The sequence below is a fragment of the Oryzias latipes genome, chromosome 1 (genome assembly GCF_053564925.1).
Source record: "Oryzias latipes strain Hd-rR chromosome 1, Olatipes_Hd-rR_3.1".
Lineage (NCBI taxonomy): Eukaryota > Metazoa > Chordata > Actinopteri > Beloniformes > Adrianichthyidae > Oryzias > Oryzias latipes.
In genome coordinates this window covers 15637351-15650053 of record NC_136237.1, presented here as the reverse complement: position 1 = coordinate 15650053, position 12703 = coordinate 15637351, and the positions used below count along the sequence as shown (strand labels likewise).

General features: G+C 41.2%; 1 long non-coding RNA gene across 2 annotated transcripts; it reads right to left on the bottom strand.

Annotated features, from left to right (window-relative positions):
• Positions 1-2792: 2792 nt before the first annotated feature.
• On the bottom strand, positions 2793-9971 carry LOC144990590 (uncharacterized). Of its 2 annotated transcripts, XR_013654557.1 has the most exons (6): positions 7411-9971; positions 7071-7214; positions 6614-6820; positions 6340-6494; positions 6098-6175; positions 2793-4763 (listed from the first exon to the last, which is right to left on the bottom strand). It is a non-coding gene; the product is annotated as an uncharacterized LOC144990590 (long non-coding RNA). The 2 variants fall into 2 exon arrangements; XR_013654551.1 differs by having other exon boundaries at positions 6340-6820.
• Positions 9972-12703: the final 2732 nt, after the last annotated feature.

Below are 12703 nucleotides of genomic sequence, written 5' to 3'. Positions count from 1 at the left end.
CAGATGTGATATGATCCCTGGCTTCTGGCCTTGCCAGAAAGATCAGGGATCCCCCTCCCCGAGCGGAGAGAGCACCGCCGGGCCCAGGAAACCGGCACCCGGGGGACATGGCCGGCGTTGCCAAGGGCCCAGCACGCCCTACCAGGGATGGGGCAGGGGACAGATGGTCCATGTTCCCACCTTCCTTGTGAAATGAGTGTGTGCGTGTGCGTTAGTGAGGGTGTGTGTGTGCATGTGTGTGTGTTTATGTTGGAATACCTTGCCCATAAGGGACAGAGGCAGGTTGATCCAGCGGGTTAGATCGTCCTGTATGCTTTTCAGTAATGGGGTGGGGTTTAGCTGCACCAGTTCTGATAATTTTGGGGGAAAATAGATACATAGATATTTGACATTGCCTGATTTGACTGGTATTGTGAGTCTTTGCTCCATATTACTGTTCAGTGGTAATAAAACAGATCTGTTCCAATTAATTGAGTAGTCTGATAGGCAGGAGAATTCATTAATAATTGTTACTGTTTCATTTACACAACGTGAGTTATTTAAAAAAAGCAATATATCATCTGCACAGAGACTAATTTTATGATGGCTGTGTTTGGTTGTAATTCCTTTAATGCTATCATGCTGTCTTATTGCTGCAGCTAGAGGCTCAATAAATATAGCAAAGTGGGAGAGTGGGCAACCCTGTCTGGTTCCTCTTTTGAGAAAAAATCTGTTGGAAGTCTGTTTATTAGTTCTGACTGATGCATTGGGGTTATGTTATAATATTTTAATCCAATTGATAAGTGATTCTCCAAACCCAAACTTATGGAGGGCAGCAATAAGGAACTTCGAATTTACTCTGTCAAAAGCTTTTTCAGCATCCAGCGATAGTATGGTCATTTCCTGATTTTTAATGGTGGCAAAGTCAATTATATTAACGAGTCTGCGGACATTGTCATCCGAGTGTCTGCCTTTGATGAATCCCGTTTGATCGAGGTGAATTATGTGAGGAGTGATTTTTTTCTATTCTCTGTGCTAGTGCTTTGCAGATAATTTTTACATCTGCATTTATTAAAGAAATGGGGTAATGGCTTGAAGGGCTTTTGGGGTCTTTGTCTGGTTTTAAGAGGAGAATTATGTTGGCTGAGTTCATGTTAGGTGGCATTGATTGGTTTTCCTTGATAAATGTTACCATTTCAAAAAACGTTGGTGCCAGTTGTTCCCAGAATTCTTTATAAAACTCAGCAGGAAAGCCGTCAGGCCCTGGTGCTTTACCATTAAGCATAAGTAACACAGCTTCATGAAGTTCAGACAACGAAAGCGGTAGGTCTAGGTTTGTCATCTGATCTTCACTTAATCTGGGTAAGATTAAGACCGGATCATGAGTGACATCTCCTGTTTCGTCAATGATTGAAGTGATTGTTGATTTTTCTTTATTAATTTTAAGATGATTAGCAAGAAATTTGCCAGATTTGAGTTTTCAAATCTTTCAAGTCGTAGCCTTTGTATTTGGAATTGTGTTTGTTTATTGATGATGTCATTTAACTGAAGCTTTAATTTTTTCAGATCTACCAGAATGTGTTCCTGTGCAGAAGCAGCATACGCAGTCTCCAGGGATTTTATTTTATTTTCTAGTTTTAATAAATCTGATTTCTCTTCCCGTTTTTTATGCGTTGGATAAGAAATGATTTTCCCTCTCATGACTGCCTTTGCTGTTTCCCAAAGAAGACATGGTGAAATATCCGGAGTATTGTTAAATTCTAAGAAGGTTGCCCACTCCTCTTTAAAGAATTCAATAAACTTTTGGTCCTTTAAAAGAGACGTGTTAAACCTCCAGGTTATACCAGAGGGTGTGGATATTTCCTTAAAATTTTTTATAGAAACTGGTGCATGGTCACTGATAATAATTGGATGAATGTTGGAACTTTGGATATCTTTTAAGAGAGAGTTACTAATTAATAAATAGTCTAAACGGGAGTGTGAGTGGTGAACCCCTTAGTGCTTGGATGACATGAGCGCCAAGCGTCGCAGAGACCCAGATCATTCATGTACTGCTTTAGAATACTTGCAGACCGCCATGTACGCTGGTTTGCTGCTGTGCTGAGTCTGTCAAGTTCAGGGTCCAGAATCATATTGAAGTCTCCTCCTATAATGATTGTGGAGTCAGATTGAACCGAAAGTGAGGTGAAGAATCTGTGAAACAAGGACGAGTCGTAAACATTCGGGCCATAGATAATGGCTATGCAAAAGGCCTTATTCAAATCTGCCTTTTGGGTCAATAACTGTATCCTTATGAGTAAATTTAAGGTTTTTATTAATCAAAACAGCAACTTCTCTTTGTTTGGAGTTGTAACTAGCAGAATACATGACTGGAAATTGTGAGCAGCACAGGAGATGATCCAATGATTTTGATAAATGGGTCTCCTGCAGTAAAGCTATATCTGCTTTAAGACCATCCAAGTGATTTAACACTTTCATCCTCTGTGGCCCAGAGCCGAGTCCACGCACATTCCAGCTAACGATGTTAAGACTGTTCATAACTGCTCTGACTGGAAAGGTACAAAGCTAAATAATGCGTGTGTGCAAGTCTGTGTGCGCGTGCCCGTAGTGCAAACCCACTGCACAGAAAAGTGCTGTGCTTGTGTGCGTGTGAACATTTTCTGGCTATGTGAGCTGCATGTTGCGTGCGTCCTATGAGAGTCAGCTACTCTCCCCCTCCCCCTCCTTCTCTGTTCTGGATGTGACCAACTGCCTTCACTTACCTCATCATCTCCGCCGCCTTCTTAAGGAGCACCTGGATCATCATTCGACGCCAGTTCGTTGTTCCTCCTATGGTGCATAATCTGGTCAGCTCATGTTCCTGAATGTTGCAACATCATTCAATGACGTCCTCAGAGACTTCTTAAATATATTCGTCTTTGTTTATCTGGACGATATCCTCATTTTCTCCACCGATCCTTCCCACACTCTCAGAAAAAAAAAGTACAAAACGGTACCTTTAAGGAACAAAAGCTTGTCACTGGGGTGGTACCCTCAAAGGTACATTATTGTACCTTGAGTCAGAGGAGCAAATTTGTACCTTACTTGTTTGTACCTTCTAAGGGCCAATACTGTACCTTTGAGGGTCAATAATGTACCTTAGACAAAGGTACAAAAAAGTACCTCTGGAAAAAGGTACAATTTTGTCCCTTTAGGGTACCGCCCCAGTGACAAAGCCATTTTGTACCTTTAGGTGGCAAAAAAGTTCCTTTTTATTCCTTAAGGAGTGAAAAAAAATAAAGACAGACAACAACTAACTGAATTTTAGACATTTATTTTAGTCCTTACATGGAAAACAGTTTAATTCACAGATTCAATAATAATTCATCTCACAACCATACAATGTAACATCCCAAAATAAAATGCCACAATGTTTAGGATGTCATGTCTGATATAAAAAACATTAAAAAATAATTAGTTACATTTTTTAAGAAGCATTTCACTGACCAACTGACAACTTACTGCCACTCAACAAAATGAACAGCAATATCCGATACAGGGAATAAATACAATGGAACCATTTATATTTTGCTTCTTTCAATTTCATGAATATCACTAATAAGAACAGCAATATGGTGCAGAAACACATAAGTTTATTCAAACTCAAAGACCAAGCAAAACACTTTAACACACCACACCAAAGTAAAGAGAGTCACTTAAAACCCTTTATCGGGCAAGTGACTGTTTTTGGTAATTTCCGCACATGTTAGTTATCACGCCCATCCCGTCTCATTGAGATTAAGAATCATGTGATCTTTACCCAGCAAATCAGCAAAGATCATACTACATTATAGGTTACTCAATTGTGCAACTTGACCAATCAGCAGAGAGCAGGGTCACATCAAATTTCCCTTTTTCTCCAAAGTCAGAAAAATTTGCTTTTGCAGCTCAGTTCACTGAACATTTTCAAAGGAATTGTCAAAACTAACCATGGTAAGTTAATGAAACTCATACATTTTATTGTTGAATAGTTGTGTTAAGTGTTGACATATAAGTTGTTTGCGGAGAATTTATTGAAATGAGTGGAAATGCGGCATGAAAAATGCAGGTACCATATTTGATCATACTCCCTTTTCACTAAAAACTAAATTTAACTTGGTATGTCTGTTTTTGAACATATGCCCTATGCCAGTGCTTTTCAACCAGTGTGCCGCGGCACACTAGTGTGCCATGGGAGATGGTCAAGTGCGCCGTGGGAAATTGCCCTCATTAATTGATCTAAAACATTTTCCATCTCCAGGAAATCAGCTCTTTGTTCATCCAAACAGGCCCTGATAAAACATTGAGTAGTTAGGAATATAAAAGATCTTAAAATTACTTTTTCTTTGTGTTTATTTAATTATTTTAAAGACATTTTGATAAGAATCACGGTGCCGCGATTTTCAATGTGAAGGCTCTTCGAGAGCATTTAGGACAGCTGAATGGTGTAGGCATTGCGGTTGTTGATCAAGCTAAAATGTTGATTACCCTGGTCACACTAACAGGTAAAGGCTTATCATTAACCTCAGACATTTTTAGAACATACCGCTGAATGAAAATCAGGGGGTTCTTCAGGCGAGATGGATATACAATGTTGTAGATGAAATAAGCACAAAAAGCAGCAATAACACCTTCCTCCGAACCAAGCACCCTGCAGACTGACCGCCCATCCAGTTTGACCACTGTAGGGACCCTTTGAGTCAGCACACTTCTCCAGTCAGTGACAGCTTCGAGTTGTACGTAGGATATGGCGTTGGTGGCTGTTCCTGGAAGAGATTCAAATCAAGTCAAGTCACATTTATTTATATAGCGCCTTTTACAATGCAAATTGTTTCAAAGAAGCTTTACAGTGACAATTTTTGAAAATTGTAATAAGTAAGTTCAATATTGATAAATTATTGATTTTTAACAATCAAAACAACTAGGGGCTAGGGCTGGGACAACAAAAAATGAAATATGGCAACGCAAAATAAGATTATTAGACCAAAATGGCAGCGTCAGAGAAGTATAAACGCGTCACGCACTAGTTCTTTAAGCCAGTGTTTTTCAACCAGTGTGCCTCAGCACACTAGTGTGCCGTGGGAGATGGTCAAGTGTGCCGTGGGAAATTGGCCTCATTAACTGCTCTAACAACATTTTCCATCTCCAGGAGATCAGCTCTTTGTTCATCCAAACAGGCCCTGATAAAACACTGTGTAATTAGGAATATAAAAGATCTTAAAATTACTTTTTCTTTGTGTTTATTTAATTCTATTAAAGATATTTTGATAAGAATGACGGTACCGCGGTTTACCTGCAGCTATAGCAGTTTGCGGAAAAGTCCCGCCCCTTTTACTGTCTCCGCCAATCATTCTTGAAGGCTTAATCACATGTCATCAGTCTGACCAATCAGAAGTGGTTAAAGTCTTCACTTCCTTGTTCTTAATTCTGCTGATAAAGTCGCTCAGTTCCAACAAAAATACCAGCTAAAGCTCGTCTTTAGCGGTGTAGCTTTCCACAGAGTCCGCTGTCAGACCGTGGAACAAGTGAACAAAACAATGAAGCTCAGAGACGCGAGTCTTTCTGCCCTTTTTCGGCCGTTTAACACTACATCTCCCATGATGCATTGGCTTAAAGGGACAGCACATAATGAGTCGACCTTGTGAAACGTCTTGAAACCACAACAAACAAACAGTTTCTAAATTTTCTAATTTAACTTTTATTTCATCTCTTAGAAAAAACAGCTGCAACTTCCTGCTTTTTCTGCCACAATTTTCACAAAAATCCACGTGAGATTGTGGCGGGGGGGGGGGGGGGGCGGCTGTCGATCAATACAGACCATGAATTTCTGCTTTCTTTTTTTTTTGGGATGCTTGTGTGCCGCGGTATTTTTGTCAAGGTTAAAGTGTGCCGTGGCTCAATAAAGGTTGAAAAACACTGCTTTAAGCAATCATAAAGGTGATTAAGTAGTTACCTTAAATCTACCACAAACATTCATTAAAAAAAAAAAACAGTTCACTTTATATATATATATATAAACACACACATACACAAAAACACTGTTGGACTGTCTCTGTGGGAAGTAATGTAAAAAAAATAAAACTATATGCATATTACACACCTCCAAGGATGACGAGAATGTCATTTTTCTCCCAGAACAGAATCGGCAGCAGCAGGATTGCAGCTCTGAAATCAATCCCTGAAAATTAAGTTAAAAAAAAGAAAAAAAAGAAAGTGTATTACGTGAATGTACGGTGTATTTTGGTTAGTTAGACCTTATCTTATAGACAAATGGAAAAGAAATTAAGCTTAAATGGCTCCACAACACTATGGGTGACAATGGCTGATCAGTCAGTCACTTACCAGGGACATCTTCAGTGAGGGCAGCCTCTCTTTCCTCCAAAGCCAGATCTGCAAGGGGAGATTTCCTTTGAGTCAAGCTCAAGGACCTTAAAGCCATCTTCGAATCTTCGGCAGATATTCATTTCATCATGAAGCCGGCCCATTTCCTGAAATAGCTGCAACATGGAAACATGTCACAACATTATCAAAGGATTTTAAAATTAAAAAAAGACAGCCTTTAGTAATATAACTATGAATTCCCAACACAAATGTAAGGAAATAAATGTAGACACACCCCGCATGGACTGTTAAGGAATGGATATTTGTTAATGGCTTCTTTGACAGTCATCCCATTGGCAATCTCTCGCCTTCTCCAACCAAATGTCCTCATTATCCGTTCCTCCACCATTCGGGCATCTGGCTGTGTCTTCCAGTACTGGTCCTGCAGGACTTTCACATGGCTCGCTACTGAGGTATCATCCTCCCCAATAATATCCACCTTCTACGACACAGAGGGATGACAAACATTTGCTCATTTGACAGTTGCTTTTACCTTTTTTAATGTTTATGAAAAATGATCCCCTAATAATTTATTACATTTTATATAGCGCTTTATCATAGCTACTTAAAGCACTTTACAGGGGGGACCATTCTATTCCATTCCGGGTTAAGGGACTAACCATTGGGTCACACTGCTTGTGTGTAAAACATGCACACATAGATACACAGCAAACCAAAGAAGATGCTCTAACCTTTGATGCCTTGGCTCATTTACTTGTGTTTTCTTCCAGTTGTAAAGGCTTTCTGCGATGACCAAATTTCCTCACCTCTTCATCATCTACCAGTGGCACCCGCTCATATTTGAACTTATGTTTGAGAGACATGTGCCAGGTATGCTATTTAAAAGAATATAAAACAGAACAATTAAATAAGCATACAAACCACTTGCAGAAAACTGAAAGCACAAGCATGAAAATACATGGTGAAAAACAATGTGTACAACAAAATGCAGAAAACATAGTTAATATCTTGACTGGATTAGTACTCTAGTATAATAAATAAAGGTTGGCAATTAATATTCTGTCAACTCACATAACCATTGCCTTCTTTGTCCTTTAAGAAAGGGTATTTCAAAATCAGGGCCTTACACACTTTCACATAGTCATCATTGGTCGAAAACCTGTAACAGCGAGGCAAAATAAGGTGAGGAATGTAACATCAGACATAATATTAATAACTCAAATGGCGTGATCCAGTTGGGTTGCAAAACTTACATTTTGATCAGGGCCATGGTTTCATACAATGTGAGAGAAAAGAGAGCAAAAAAACGTTTTTGCCGCTCATTTGTATTTTGTTCTGAAATATTTTATTAATATTTCAAGTTAACGTTAAATTTTCGGCGGCAAAGTTGGATGAGAAGCGTTTTTTGCCGCAGAAAAGTTAACGTTAGCTCGATGGTGAACTGTAGCCAAGATAGTACCGCTAATTTACTTATATTATTTATTTATACTATAATTATTTAATAATGTTTTAACTAACGTTAACGTTAATGGCAATCGTCAAAGTGAGTCTAGCTAGCTAATGTTGTTGACAGAGTGTGAACTTGGCTAGCGCTAACAGTAAAGTTAACTTCCAACTTTGAATTAACACCACAAACACTGATAAAAATTTCAAATACTTTACCTTTGAATTTACTTGTCTCATCTTCAGTGACCTCCATCCCAAAATGAAATAACTCCGTGATTAAATCCTCTGTGGATAAATGTCGAAGCGCCATCCTCCCACTTTTGATCGACAGACAGAAACTGACCGTTGGATCATTGTCGATTCACTCATGTATCCTTGCGCGCTGCAATATTTATGCTTCCGCCGAGTCAAGGTTAGCCTGCAGCTAGATCCTTTCAATAGAACACAACTTAAATGTTAACAATTATTTGTATGTTTTCTTCTAATATAAATAGGGTAAAGGGTTTGAAAATCAAATTCTTCAATACTGTTTGTGAATGTAATTGATTACATAATCCTCATTAACATGATTAAAAATGATTCAAAGGTACACTTCACAAAATCAAAACATTCTGATTTATTTTGCCCATATCTCAAAACTTAGTTAAATTTAGTTTGATAATTATTGAGTTTGATAGTATAGGTTAACTTGTGTTTCTATATTGAGAGATGACATTTTCAGCATCCACAATCCTGCCATTTTATATTTAAACATTAAGGTACAAATATGTAAAGGAAAATAATGTACCTTACACCTCGAAAAGCTCACAATGTACAATAGATGGTGCATGATTGTACCTTAAGGGTGAACAATTGTACCTTAAAGATACATTTTTGTACCTTTAAGGGTACATATGCAAAGTTTGTACCTTAGGGAACAAAAATGGACCTGTGTTGTACCTCTTTTTCTAACAGAGCAACATGAACATCACGTCCGCCTGGTCCTTGAGAGACTGCTAGAAAACCGGTTATTTGTTAAGCCGAGAAATGTGAATTTCACTTGTCCTCCGTCCCTTTTTTGGGGTACATCATTGAAGCAGGCAATAACCGTCCAGATCCTGATCCTGATCCTGCTGTCACCAAGTGGGAAATTCTCCAGACTCGTAAGAAACTCCAACAATTCCTGGGGTTCGCAAACTTCTATCGCCGCTTCATCCATAATTATCCGACTCCTCAAACGTCGTTTTTTCAGGCTACGTTGGAGCGAGACATCAAGGAGTACATCGCGGCCTGCAGTACCTGTGTCCGTTCTAAAACCTCCAACCGGCCCCCCTCTGGACTACTGTTACCCTTGCCCACGCCTAGCCGTCCCTGGTCCCACATCTCTGTGGATTTTGTTACTGGGCTTCCACCGTCCCAGGGCCATACGGTTATTCTTACTGTCATTGACCGTTCTTCTAAAGCCGCTCAATTTATCCCCCTGCCTCAGTTACCTACAGCCGTGGAAACTGCCGACGCTCTTATTCATCACGTCTTCCGTCATCATGGGACACCCAGTGACATCGTATCCGATCGTGGACCGCAGTTCACATCTCAATTTTGGAAGGCCTTCTGCTCCGCCCTCGGAGCCATGGTCAGTTTGACGTCCGGGTACCATCCTCAAGCTAATGGGCAGGCAGAACGTGCGAAGCAGGAACTTGAAGCGGCTCTCAGGTGTCTGGCAGCCCAAAACCATGCTGACTGGTCGAAGTATCTGGTTCGGGTGGAGTATGCCCACAATACCCATTCCTCTACAGCTACCAGCATGTCACCTTTTGAAGCCTCCCTGGGTTACTCACCCCCTTTGTTTCCTTCTCAGGAATTGGATCTGGCAGTGCACTCAGTCCAGCTCCACCTCCAACGGTGTCGGGACATCTGGCTGCAGACCAGGGCGGCTTTCCTCCGCACTAAGGAGAGCAACTGCCATATCACCAACCGTCACAGGGGGGTGAGTCCCAGTTACCAGCCTGGCCAGATGGTTTGGTTATCATCCCGGAACATTCCTCTCCAGGCTTCGTCCTGCAAGCAGTCTCCTAAGTTTATTGGGCCCTACACTATTGACTGTGTCATCAACCCTACGTGTGTCGGGCTACGTCTCCCGGCAGCCCTCAAGGTTCATCCCACGTTTCACGTTTCCCAAATCAAGCCAGTCACCGAGAGTCCGTTGTGCCCACCATCCACTTCCCCACCACCCGCCCGTACCATCGACGGCGCCCCTGCTTTTGCCGTCGACAAGACTTTGGACGTTGGGCGTCGTGGTCGGGGGGTGCAGTTCCTGGTGGATTGGGAAGGGTATGGTCCAGAGCAGGGGTCCCCAAATCCAGGCCTCGAGGGCCGGTGTCCTACATGTTTTCCAACCATTCTGCCATTCAAGCTCCTTATTGGCTAAACACACCTGATCCAGATAATCACCAGCTGATAAAACAGGGTGTCTGGAAAACCAGCAGGAATCCGGCCCTTGAGGCCTGGATTTGGGGACCCCTGGTCCAGAGGAACGTTCATGGATCTCCCGTTCCCTCACTCTGGACCATACCCTCATCGACGACTTCTACCGGCGCCAGCTGGCGGCCGTTGGGGGGGGGGGGGGGGGGTACTGTCATGTTGCCTGCCAGCTACTCTCCCCCTCCCCCTCCTTCTCTGTTCTGGATGCGACCAGCTGCCTTCACTTACCTCATCATCTCCGCCGCCTTCTTAAGGAGCACCTGGATCATCATTCGACGCCAGTTCATTGTTCCTCCTATGGTGCATAGTCTGGTCAGCTCATGTTCCTGAATGTTGCCAAGTTTCGTATTACTCATTGTGCCTCTCGCTCTGACTCAGGAAAAATCTCCTCGGATACTCACCTGGTTGCTGTCCTCTAATCTTCCGTGCTTCGCTCCTGGATATCCTCTGCAATACTCCTCCAGCCAGCCGCCACGCCTCCTCCTGGAAAGAAGCCATTACTCACCTTCCACTACATTAAATCCTCTTAAACTTACCTCGCTGTCCGAGTCTCCTTCTGGGTTCCAGTGTTTGGGTCATTCTGAACTTACGTCATATCATGACAAAGCCACTTTTCTCTGCATCAGAAACAGCTGATTCATGGAAATTGCATCAATGATTGAAGAGTTACAGTATGTCAAAGAGCTTGTGTTTATTAGGTATTACCAATGACATCTCTGGTGTTAATGGGTTAATTCCTTTTTTTTCACACAAACAAAGCATATTTTAATTTTTTTGTCTGGCTCAGATGGTGATAAGAATCAGGGTAGGTGAGAAGAGTAAATGTGTGAAAGTGAAGAAGACTTAACAAAAACATTTTATCATTTACAGTTCCACTTTATCAGACTATTCAAACAATGTTTTCATTTTAAGTATCTTAACACCTTTAAAGAAACTAGAATCTGTGCAAGACAGTACCTCAAGCTTCTGCATGCTGCAGAGAAAAACTGTAAATGCATTGCATCATGATTGTGACACACTTTTTTTTTTTTTTTTTCAAAATTTAGCAACAGCAAGAGGATATGGGAGGATTTGTTGTAGAGATTGGAGGATAAACATGGAACACCATGCCAGCTGTCAGTAACATGGGTGGGAAATGAAGATAAAGACCAACTTCACCCTTACTTACCCTTGCATGTTGTAGAAGTGTTCATTATGACCGTTGTGAACAGGAAAAAAAAAATCGCTCTACAGGCTCACTGAGTTATCTACGATTTTACATTTTCGTGCCTTGTACAGGTTTGCCAATTTTTTGCCCATCCACCCATAATGACAGTTGTTACTAAGACAATATTAACTGTTACCGGTCAAATTCAATCAATATTTAATCACAGACTCTGGTAATTTTGCTATTTTAGTACTTTTAGACTTGACTGCTGCTTTTGACACAGTGCATCAGAAAACTCTTTTAAACCGCCTTGAATATTGTGTGGGTGTTAGGGGAATTGCCCTGAACTGGTTTAAATCTTACCTGTCAGGGCGGTCCTTCACGGTTAGGCTGGGGGACTCCACTTCATCCTCTACTCCACTGCTTTCTGGAGTTCCCCAGGGTTCAATTTTAGGACCTGTACTCTTTTCTTTATACCTGCTTCCTTTAGCTGAAATTTTTAAGAAACATGGCTTGTCATATCATTTTTATGCAGATGACTGTCAACTGTACATGCCCATTGTTAGAAATAACGGAAGCAGCCCTCCAACGCCCTTACTTAACTGTCTGGGGGACGTCAAAGATTGGTTGTCCCAGAACTTTTTAAAACTTAATGAGGAGAAAACAGAGGTCATAATATTTGGACCCAAAGCCAATCTTGACTTGGAGCCCATTCAGCATCACGTGAGGCCCACAGTCACCAACCTTGGCCTCATCATGAACAGTGATTTTAAATTTGATAAACAGATAAATAGCGTTTTAAAATCTATTTTTTATAATTTGCGGCTTTTATCTAAAGTTAAACACTTTTTATTTTTTTATATTTTTGAGCAGGTCGTGCACGCTTTTATCTCTTCACGACTGGACTGCAATGCACTTTACACTGGGGTTTCCCATAAGGCACTTTCCGGGTTGCAGTTACAGTAGTCCAGAACTTTGCTGCACGACTTTTAACAGGAACCAAAAAATATGAACACATCACACCTATTCTTGCGTCTTTGCACTGGCTTCCTGTTAATTTTAGGATAAAGTTTAAAATTGTATTGTTTGTTTTTAAAGCTCTACATGGACTGGCTCCAAAATACATCTCTGACCTCATTCACATTTATAAACCAGCTCGTGCTCTAAGGTCAGAGGGCCAGCTCCAGCTTGTGGAGCCCATGACGAGGCTCAAAACTAGGGGAGACAGAGCGTTCTCTGTTGTCGGCCCTAAGCTGTGGAACACTCTGCCATTACATGTCAGAACAGCGCCCTCTGTGGAGTGTTTTAAAT